The sequence below is a fragment of the Mus pahari genome, chromosome 19 (assembly GCF_900095145.1).
Source record: "Mus pahari chromosome 19, PAHARI_EIJ_v1.1, whole genome shotgun sequence".
Taxonomy (NCBI): domain Eukaryota; kingdom Metazoa; phylum Chordata; class Mammalia; order Rodentia; family Muridae; genus Mus; species Mus pahari.
The window spans coordinates 48572335-48583207 of NC_034608.1; positions in this window are offsets into that span (position 1 = coordinate 48572335).

The window sequence follows — 10873 nt, forward strand, 5'->3', positions numbered from 1 at the left end:
GTCCTGCGATAGGAAGGGACAAATCCTATAAACCTGACTGTTTGATGAATACAGTTTAGACCTGAAATCCAAGAAGGATCTTTTGTTCCTTCCCATTACTCTGTCCTGAATCTTGGAACCAAGCCATTTAATGGACCTGGACGGAGAAAGAGGACAGACATGACTAGGTCTGCAGATCTGGATTGCAGTCATTCACTCACAGAAGATCAATGAGGAGAAAGAAAAGAAGAGACGAAACCCGATAGGATCATCTGCAAACGGACCTGCCCTCTCCTGAGCTCTGTGTGGTATGGGTTACAGGTACAACACACAGGAGTGAGCTTTTACACACCAGTGACTTCTCTACCTGTATCTTTGGCCCATCACTTTCCCAGGCTCATACACATTGACTCAGAACCTTAGTAGGACACGAGATAGGGCTGAGTGAGGAGCTGGGCAGGGCGTGACAGTGTGGGGTGCAGCCGAGGAGGTGACTCCCTTGGATTTTATCCTCTCGGTGCATTGGGCTGAGCAGCCTGATTATCATCCGTCAGAGGTGAGGCCGTGTCAGAGCTGTCTTCATGGGCTTCTCATCTGTTCTCCATCTGGGAGGTTCTCTTTAGTCTGTGCCACTGAAGCTTCTGAAGGAAGTCAGGACTGGACAGTGATGAATGCTTCCGAGTACATATGTCCTCTGTGTTACTTACAAACCCCACTCCATCCAGTCAGGAGCCTGAGAAGATATTCTGCAACCAGCCTACACAGGCTGTTAGGACTATTCAAAAGTTTGCTACCATGGACCTAATTTTTAACAATGAGTGGGTTGATGATGAGACTAAAAGACCATCACTTTTAGGCGATGGGGGTATAAATGGTTTTGAGGCTGGCCATATTCCAGGAACCTTTGAGATGAACTTAAGTTGTTTCTCAAACTCACAGATTAAACTCCCTTGATGAATCTACTCAAAGGAGGGGAGAAAAGGCAATATTATAAAAGAATGTCCACGATAAAGCAATAAAAATGATTAAATCACTGTGTATTTTTATTCTGTGTGATGGTTATTAGTCTAGAGAATAGAAATTATGGGATACACACACACACACACACACACACACACACACATATATATATATATATATATATATATATATATTGTTTTTTTACATAAAGAATTTATTAGGTTAGGGTACCTTAAAATAGTTACAACTAAATCACAATTTGGTGACTGAATGTTGTGGACTAGGCATGGTGACAGGCAATGTAATGACGTAGACGTGAGCGATCGAGTAGCTGCCTGGTCCTGATACCAGGGGCCTCAGTCATGACAGTGGTCCTACAGCATCCGCATTTTCCCAAGAGAGACGGACCACCCAGCAATTGCTCAGCCCACCTGGGAGGTACCTGGTCCTTAGTCCATGATGGACGCCTAGCAACACTGTTTTGCTATCAAAGATAGAATCCGCGGTAGCAGCAGCAATAGCAACTGAAATCAACTCGGTGGCCAGAGGGAAGGTCAGGTGAATGCAAGGCGAGTCGCTGTCGTCTTCCTGCACTGCCTCCAGAGGGTTCTGCTCACAATCAGGCGCATTTTCGCTCAGCAGTCAAGGCAAGCAAGACGATTCTTCAGGTGAGGCTTCCTAGCCAGGTAGTTCTCCTTTGTGGCGAGTTGACATTAAAACCAACCAGAGTGACAGAATTGGGAATAAACACGAGACCGCTGCTCACCGGGAATGAGCCTGCCGCAGAAGCCCGAGGACCTGAGGTTGCACCCCTGCTGTTCTCATAAAAACACTGGGTGCTATGACACCAGGCTATAATCTCAGGGCAGGAACGTTCAAGACACAAGGATCTCTGGGCTTGCTGGCCAGCAAGTTTAATCAGTGTAATCGCATCAGTGAGCTCCAGGTTCACCAAGAGGCACTGTCCCCCACCCCCAAAAAGGAAGAGGATGGTTGAGGAAGACGCCCAACAGAAAGCTCAATCCCCCACATTCATGTGTGCATATGTGCCTACACATCTGCGCGCACACATGCATAGGCCCACATGAGCAGGTACATATCCCTAGACTTCACATTAGAGCAGTTACTTTATGAAGTATAGCAGCCACTGGAGGGCAAGCCCCGTGTCATGGAATTGGGAGCGCAACGCGCATGCTTTCCCAAGAACATCATGTCTACTCAGAGCAGACGGTCTGGAAAAGTACACAAACACATCCTTGAGGCTTTCGTCAGTTATTTTCCTAAAAACAAAGGGAACCGGTCGCTTTAAGATAGAATAGAATTGGTGGTCAGTGATTAAAAACGAAACAGCCTTCCCGTGAAGATGGAAATTTTGGGAATCTACCTGCGTTGAACCTGATAACTACCCAGCACAGGCTCTTCTGAGGAGGCGAGGTAGGGAATATTGACAAATGTAAAAGTTTGACGCAGAAGGAAATGGAGGATAATGGTGCAGGGCGGGGCAGTCTTCTTCAGCGATGCTTTTTATAATTCTCAAGAATGAAGACAGAACGTGGTGGGGAGTATAATCTTAGTTTAGTTTTGTATTTTACTTGAAGCATTCCTTAAGTGAGGTTTCGGAAATTCTGATAGAAGTGAGGCCCTGATGGCCCACCACTCAAATTGCAGTGCTCCGTGGACTGAGGCAGGAGGATCACAAGTCTGAGAGCAACGGAGGCTACAACAGAAGACCCTGTCCCTAAAAACAGTCAAGTAACAAAGCCAAATACTGATTATTTGAAAATGAGAGTAAGATAAATAATTTATAGTTATCAAGGAAAAAAGACTTTATTTTTGAAACAAGAAAAATATAAATTAAGGAATAAGAAAAATATGTATATGTATTAAAAACAAGCAAGAAAATAATTATTGTTTTGATCCAACATCCCAGAACTTATTAATATATTTAATAAAACTTTATTGAGCGTGCAAGAGTGAGCCTAATGGATGCAAACTACGTTACCATGGAGTTCCTAATTCTAGTAGGGGATGACAAATTAAAATGCCTCAGCAGAACATAAAACACTCAAGGAAGCTTTTATTTCCTTTCGTGAGAGCCTGGTGAGATGGAACTTACCTCTGGGTCCCCACCACTCCATGCGAAATGTGATATAAGTGTGCAATATTTATGGAGTATATTAAAAGGGCTGTATTCATAACAATTTGCACTCAAAGCACTAAGAGTTCAGTTCTGCAGCAACCAGGGAGCCTGCACGGGACTGACCTAGCCCTCTGCACATGTTAGAGCTGTGCAGCTTGGTCTACTTGCGGGACTCCTAATAGTAGGAGTAGGGACTGCCTCTGACTCTGTTGCCAGCCCCCTTTGGGACCCTGTCCTCCTACTGGGTTGCCTCCTCCAGCCTTGATAGGAGAGAAGTTGCCTGGTCTTACTGCAACTTGATATGCTATGGCTGGTTGATAGCCACGGGAGGCCTGGTGTTTTATGAAGAGAAATGGAAGGGGTGGTAGCAGTGGGGCGTGGGGGTGGGGGAAGGTGACGCGGAGCGACTGGGAGGAGAAACTGGTTAGTGGTTGGGAATGTAAAAAAAGGAAAAAAAAAAAAAAAAAAAGGAATATACTCCCATCCCTGACCCAGAGATGATCCCCAATCGATAAGCATTTGTAATGAAAATTCAGCGTTCTCCAAGGGAATCTCACTGGGGAAACAGACTATTATTCAGGGTAGGCTGCACGCCCAACAGTAGATGGCAACAGAAAACCAACTTAACAGCATCACCGGAGGCTCCCGTCTCATGATGTCATGTCGGGGCTGATTTCTTTTTGAATTTTATCTTATTTTACCATATATATATATATATTTTTTCTCTTTTTTACCCCACAGGTCTTTTGCATATATATTATGGCTTCCAGTTTCATTTGTATAGGAATCTTGAGTGTTTGAAAAAAAAAAAAAGTGTCCTCGTGTCTATGTAAATTGCATGTGCCTTTTTGGGGGACTCTTCCTTCCGTTTGTTTTTGTTTCTATTTTGATGTATTAGTTTTTATTCTATCCTATCCTATTCTATTCTATTCTATTCTTTACCATAAAGACCTGCTTGACTTTTTTTCTATGATAGGGTCTCAAGTAGTCCAGGCTGGCCTTGAGCTTGTCATCATCTCTCAAATAGCAATTTTTTTTTTGTTAAGATTTATTTATTTACTATATGTAAGTACACTGTAGCTGTCTTCAGACACTCCAGAAGAGGGCATCAGATCTTGTTATGGATGGTTGTGAGCCACCATGTGGTTGCTGGGATTTGAACTCAGGGCCTTTGGAAGAGCAGTCAGTGCTCTTACCCGCTGAGCCATCTCACCAGCCCTCAAATAGCAATTTTTTTGCAGTGCTGAGGATCGAACCTGGTTCTCAATGGTTGCTAGTGCTCTCCCCACTGAGCCTCACAATCGATCCCCAAACCTGTTTGTTTTCTAGGGAGAGATAGAGATGGAGTGGATCCAGATGGGAGGGGAGGTGGAGAGGAGCCAGGAGGAGGAGAGGGAGAGAAACCATAACCAGGGTATATTATGAGAGAAAAATAAAGCTATTTTCAATAAAGGGTGTGTGTGTGAGGTGTTTAGCTCTGCAGTTGGTATATCCAGAAGCAATCATTCGTATAGAAATGTCTGGATGAGTCAGTGCTTACTTAACGAGAGCAGCTCCAAAGGGTCAAGTTTTATCCTACCGGCTGTGTCCAATCATCATCCACACATGGGCATGGGCTGGACAGTGGCTTACTTCCATGGGCTTGCCACTGTTATATGCACCCCTACCTCCCCCCCCCCCCAAGAGAAATCTCAGACCTGTCAGAAATTATCCAACTCCTTGGCAACAGGAATAAACACTGGAGTTAAAAAATATAAAACGGGCTGGTGAGATGGCTCAGCGGTTAAGAGTACCGAATGCTCTTCCAAAGGTCCGGAGTTCAAATCCCAGCAACCACACGGTGGCTCGAAACCATCTGTAATGAGATCTGATGCCCTCTTTTGGAGTGTCTGAAGACAGCGACAGTGTACTTACATATAATAAATGAATAAATATTTAAAAAGAATAAAAGGAAAAAGAGACAGAAGAAAGAGAAAGCCAAGATCCCCATAGAAACACGTTGCTACTTGTGATAGCAAATGACTGAAGTCAATTAAAATGGGGATTTCAAGCAAACAAGGTATTTTCCAATTTTCTTTTTGTAAAGCAATAATAACCAAGAGCCAATAGTCCTTTAAAGTTATTGGATCATTGGAAGAGTTATAAAAGAGGGTTTTGATATAAAAAATGATAGATGCTCATCTTAAAAGATGGGACTTTATTATTTTCCATGACGAAAAGAGGCCTAGTAAGGTCCCAAACCCCACTTTTCCTGAGCCTCTCCAAGCGCTGATGATCTTGGTTTGGGGGCCTTTGGACTCAGGCTTGGAATTCCCCTGCCCCTACTACCTGCCCTTTTCAGTTCTTGAATAATTCTTGGAACAGGAATTATACTCAAAGCCCCCCTTTTTCTCCAACTGCAGAGAGTAGGCAGAGGGGCTTCTTGGCAACTATAATCACATGAGCCAAGTCCCTCAATAAATCTCACATTTGTCCAAGTCTATCTATATGCCTGTCTTCCTCTATAGCTATGTCAATATCATCTATATTTATCTCCTATAGGTTCTTTCCAAAATTTGTATTCTCATCCATGTTTGAAAGACAAATATTGCCGGGCATGGTGGCACACGCCTTTAATCCCAGCACTCGGGAGACAGAGGCAGGCAGATTTCTGAGTTCAAGGCCAGCCTGGTCTACAAAGTGAGTTCCAGGACAGCCAGGGCTATACGGAGAAACCCTGTCTCGGAAAAACAAACAAACAAACAAACAACAAACAAACAAACAAAAAGAAAGACAAATATCCCCAAATAAACTTTACCAAGCAGATGTTCCTTGAATTAGAAAGTGCTTTCAGAATACCATTTGTAAGCTCAAAATGCCTTCTGTCCATCTAAAGTGCTGAATTCCATCTCCAGCAGAGTACCCTGTGAAGTGCTCTTGTTTCCCCCAGGATCCTGTGCCTCGCTGGAGTCTGACCTGCTGCCACCACCAGACCTCACTAGAGAGTCTCAGATTGCATGACCCCAGCATGGGAAGAGATTTAAATTTAAAATTGGAAGTACAGTTCCATAAATGTGTATTACTTTCATAACTTCATGAAGTTGAAAATACTGTAAGTTGAGCCATCATATGTCTGGGCCCATCTGTTGTAAAAAGATTCTTAAAATTTCCCAAACTCTGGAAGACTAGCAGCATGGGACAGACAAGTATGGAGAATGTAGAGAAAGAGTTATAGAAGCCCATTCTCGGGTGATAGAAAGACTTTTAAGCTGCTGGGGCAGACTGTTCAGTGGAGCTGATCTACAGATAGTTCCAGAAAGAAAGGCTTCCTGTGTCTCCCCTCCCCCTCTCCCTCCCACCCTCCCCACTCCCACAAAGCGAACACTTCATTTGCAAGAATTCCCAGGACAGGAAATACAATGTTGCAAACTTTGGGCTTTGGGGACAGACTCGTAACAGGGACAAATTTCAATGCTCTAAAAAGGTGCTCTGTGAGCCTTTGGCTTCTGAGGAGACATGTCGCTGAGCCAAGCTACCATAGTTGGCTCTCAATGTGGGAGGCTTAGGTACCCTCAGCCCTGCCACCCATCACTGCTGACTGCGGCTTGATCCACACAACCACCACACCCACACAGCTGCACACAGCCAGCCCCTGCCGAGGTTGCACAATCCTGCAGTGAACTGGAGGGCCATTCGTAGGAGGTGGAAAACAAGAAGGAAATGACCCGTGGTGATCTGGTGTGGACTAGATCTGTTCTGGCTTTGGGGAGGAGGGCCTTGCTGTAGAAGAACTCTGTTCAACAGTGATCTCATCTCTGGCGAGCTCTGCAGTGACCCTGGAAAAGACTTTTTAGTCTGTGTCAACTCGATCAGAACCTCTAGACGAAACATGCAAGTTCAGCCAAACCATGTGTTCAATGTTTGTTTGACAGTCTTCATTGCACTGGGAAATCTCAAAAGAGCTCTACCTACCCTCATTGTCTTCTATTCTGCCATCAGCACAAACAAATTTGGGAGGCGGGGGTGGGGCGATTTTGACAGTCTAAGTACAATATGCTATTATATAGCAGTTTGGGACTTGAACAGATTTGTAGATGACCGGAAAGTGATGCGAAGGACCAGGGGCCTGAATGTGTCCTCCAGAGTTGACCAGATATTTTACACATTCTCTTACCCATTCTGCTTTGTAGGGAAGCACAGACTGGGCTCTCTTGAGTGTATATATTTCCTTCAGGCTCTGCCCACTGGGATAAGTGATTAATTTAAAATAGCCACGGCTTGTTTTCGACTGTTATGTAGGAGGGTAGCATAGTCTAGGCTAATCTGAAATGAGAACAGCTGGGGGCGAGTGTCAGCTACTTTAGTCATCTTGCCTAGACTTCCATCAGTCAAAGTCTGCTTTGGCAACTGTCCAAGAAAGAAAGCAACAACAAGCTGCTCTTCCCAATGGGGGATCTCACTGTCCATTTGGGTCCCTATGTTTACTGAATTTCAAAGAAACCATGGCAACCATAGTTGTCTCTCTGTCCTCTCCCCTAAATGTTTCTGGTCCCATCTGTTAGCTATTCACTGATAAAAATCTATTCTTTCTTTCTCCCGTTTTTATTGTAAATAGAAGGAGAGTTATGAGTTACTTTTAAAAAGTTAAAATTTAAACGTACGTACTTGGCTTGGTAAATCTTTGAATAGGGGGCCAGAGAGATGGCTCAGCAGGTAAAGGTACTTGCTGCTGAGTCTGATGATCTGAGTTCAGTCACCAAATGGTCGAAGAAGAGAACTTACTTCTATAAGCTGTCCTCTGACATTCATAGCTGTGTCCAGTCACATGGATGTGTGTGTGTGCACATGACATACACACACACACACACATACACACACACTACATGTTGAAAACATATATATTATATAACATCTTCATACTTTCTCTTCACTAATCTTTGAGGAATTGTTTTATGTAGCCTGAGCTAACCTCGAACTCACTGCGTAGCAGGAGCTAGCCTTGACCTGCCTACCACCCCCCCCCCCAATTCTGGGATTACTGGGTCACTACACTTGGCTCCTCTTTCTTAATCTTCACTGACATATGAACACAGTCACTTGTTGGCTTTGTCAGAAAGTTCTTGTGCAATGTTGAGAGATGTATCATCACACAGCAGGGATGCCCCCCTTTCCACACCACATACTTAGTCCCCTTTGTCACCCAGGATCCCACCCTGTGTTTCAAGGAGAATGTGAGAACACAAGATCCTGAAAATGGCTATGGTCACACTGGGTCATTTTGGATGGACTTAACCGATACCGACAAATCTCACACTTTCAGTGTCCCACAAATAATATGCAGGGCCCTTGTTTAAAAGCCAGACTACTTCCCTGGGAATTGTCTGTGGCCTATACTCCATGTACTTCTCTGGCACTAGGGGTCTTTACAGTAGATGCACTTTTGACACTAATCATTCATTCCCATGAACTTTCCCTAGTTGTACCCAGCTTAGGCTCATTCTTCCAAGGTCATGTCCAAACAGCTCTGTTTCCTGACTCAGATGGATTTCCTATCTAGTGTTTCACCCCCAATGCAGGTAAACTATAGTCCCCTCACTTCATATCTTCTCTCCTCAGCAACCCCCTCCCTCCCCACCGCGAGTCAAACACCCTTTACTTGATCATGACCGAAACTGTCACATCTGTCCTTTCCTTGGTTTACCAATTTTGCATCTTCTCAGTATCTCTCTAGGTTCTGGCAATGCAAAGAAATTACATGCTGTCTGGACTCTCCCTATTGTCTTCATACCTCTTCAATTTTTTAATTCCACACTGTTTTATTTCCTTTGCTGGGATTACTAGCTAAACCCTGCAAGACTCAGATCTAACTATGTTCTCAGTGAAGTCTGTCCCAGTAGTCTCAGAAGTATTCCATTTCTCTCTCACCCCACATCCCTCTCGGTGGGATCTCATATAGAGGCAGAACTTCCATTCCCTCTATAGCTGGGGCTAACTGTAAACTTCTGATCCTTCTGTCTCCACCTCCCTTTGAGTTCTAGGATTAAGGGTGCTCAGTTTCCCCTCTTTCCATTACAGTGTGTGTGTGTGTGTGTGTGTGTGTGTCTTGTACAATCATCAGGCCATGCTCCAGCAAAGAATGGAGCGACCAGTGTAGCCCATTCCCCAAATGGTCTTAGGTAACTGGGCAAGTTAATATACACATTTTCACTTGTGTGCACATGCACATACCTGTGAGCTGGAACAGCCCAGACACTGACTTTTGGGCAGAATTCTAAATTCCACTTCGGGGATTGGAGTGGGACAGTGTTTTCATCGTCACTAGCATTTTGGATTATGTAGTGTCTACATCTATAATACCATATTAATTACCCAAAGAGTCTCGCTAAATTATCATGTGCCTTTCCTGTTATTGCCCCATCTGTTGGTCTAGTATGCTCTTGGCACCAGCAGCCTATAGAAGGATTCATATTATTTTTAGCATCTGTTTACCTATTTGTCTCCTGCAGACTGAGGTCCTTGGAGATCAGGTGATGTCTTTTCTCCTAGGCACAGTGCCTGGCTGAATCAGTGAATAAATTAGGGACTTAAATCCTCCCTGTATTTCTGTTACCAAAGCTGATGACTTATGTTAAGTACCGTGCTCTGACTTAATTAAAAACCTGCTTACAACCATGAGAAAATGTGCTTGCCTATCTACAAATATGTTTTAATTCTGATTCCTTTTCCCATTTAAAGTTAGAAGCAAGCCTGATTACTGGTGCCGTTGTATCACCATATTACATCTTAAGGCAGAAATTCAAGCCAAGCCTGGATTATTCATTTGGTCACTTTTCAAATCTGAGTGCTAGAGGTTGGCCCATAGACATAACATATATATTCATAGAGCATGTAGACCTCAATGGGAAAGAAAATTAGCTATCACAAAAGACGTACAAACAAGATATGCACAGATTTTTTTGTTTTTGTTTTTGTCATCAGTAATTTGAGAGGAGAAAACTATGTCTGTGTAACATGTGGATTGTAGACACTGGAATGGGTCTGTGTATTTTTCCCCTGACACTTGAAGAACAAAGAGAGGTCCCTTGTTCTTGTGTACCTGTGACAGGCCCAGGAGAAGGAATACCCAGAAGTCCTTTGGATTTTGATGACTAGAAGTGACTAGAAGAATAGGCTGTGTTGCTAAGTACCTGGGAGCTTAGTAGTCAAGAAGCCCTCTGGAAAGCTAGGTGCTTTGCAAACACCCGCTGTGCATCGTAATTCTAGGTTTGATGGCAAGATTGTCATGGTTCTTCCCAAGGTGGTATGTGTGTGTGTGTGTGTGTGTGTGTGTGTATGTGAATTTAATTATTCAGTGCTGTAGGCATTGACACTGTGCCTATGTTCCAGCAAATAAACTCATGTGTACTCATGCAAAGCATCCATAATTGAACTCAGTGGGTTACCAAACCAAACTAAACCAAACTAATCCCATAAAAGTATAGGAGGGGGCGAGCATGGAAGAGGGAAGGGCTCAGTGAGAAAGGAGGGGTGACAGGGCAATGGGGGATGAAAATGACCATGATTTAACTTAGACATGTATGAAACTGTCAAAGACTAATAAAAAAAAAATCACTTACACCGTTGGACTATCTAAAAGCTGCCAAAATAATAAAACATTATTTCATATTCAAGAAGGTGGTTGTAGTAGAGAGTCTTCTATTAGCCAAATTAAGTCAGACTCAGCAAGACAACACGATTTTTCTCAACTGTGGAGACTAGATTTTATACGGACAGATAACATCATGTATGTACAGATTCCATGGAAATAGAAGCAAA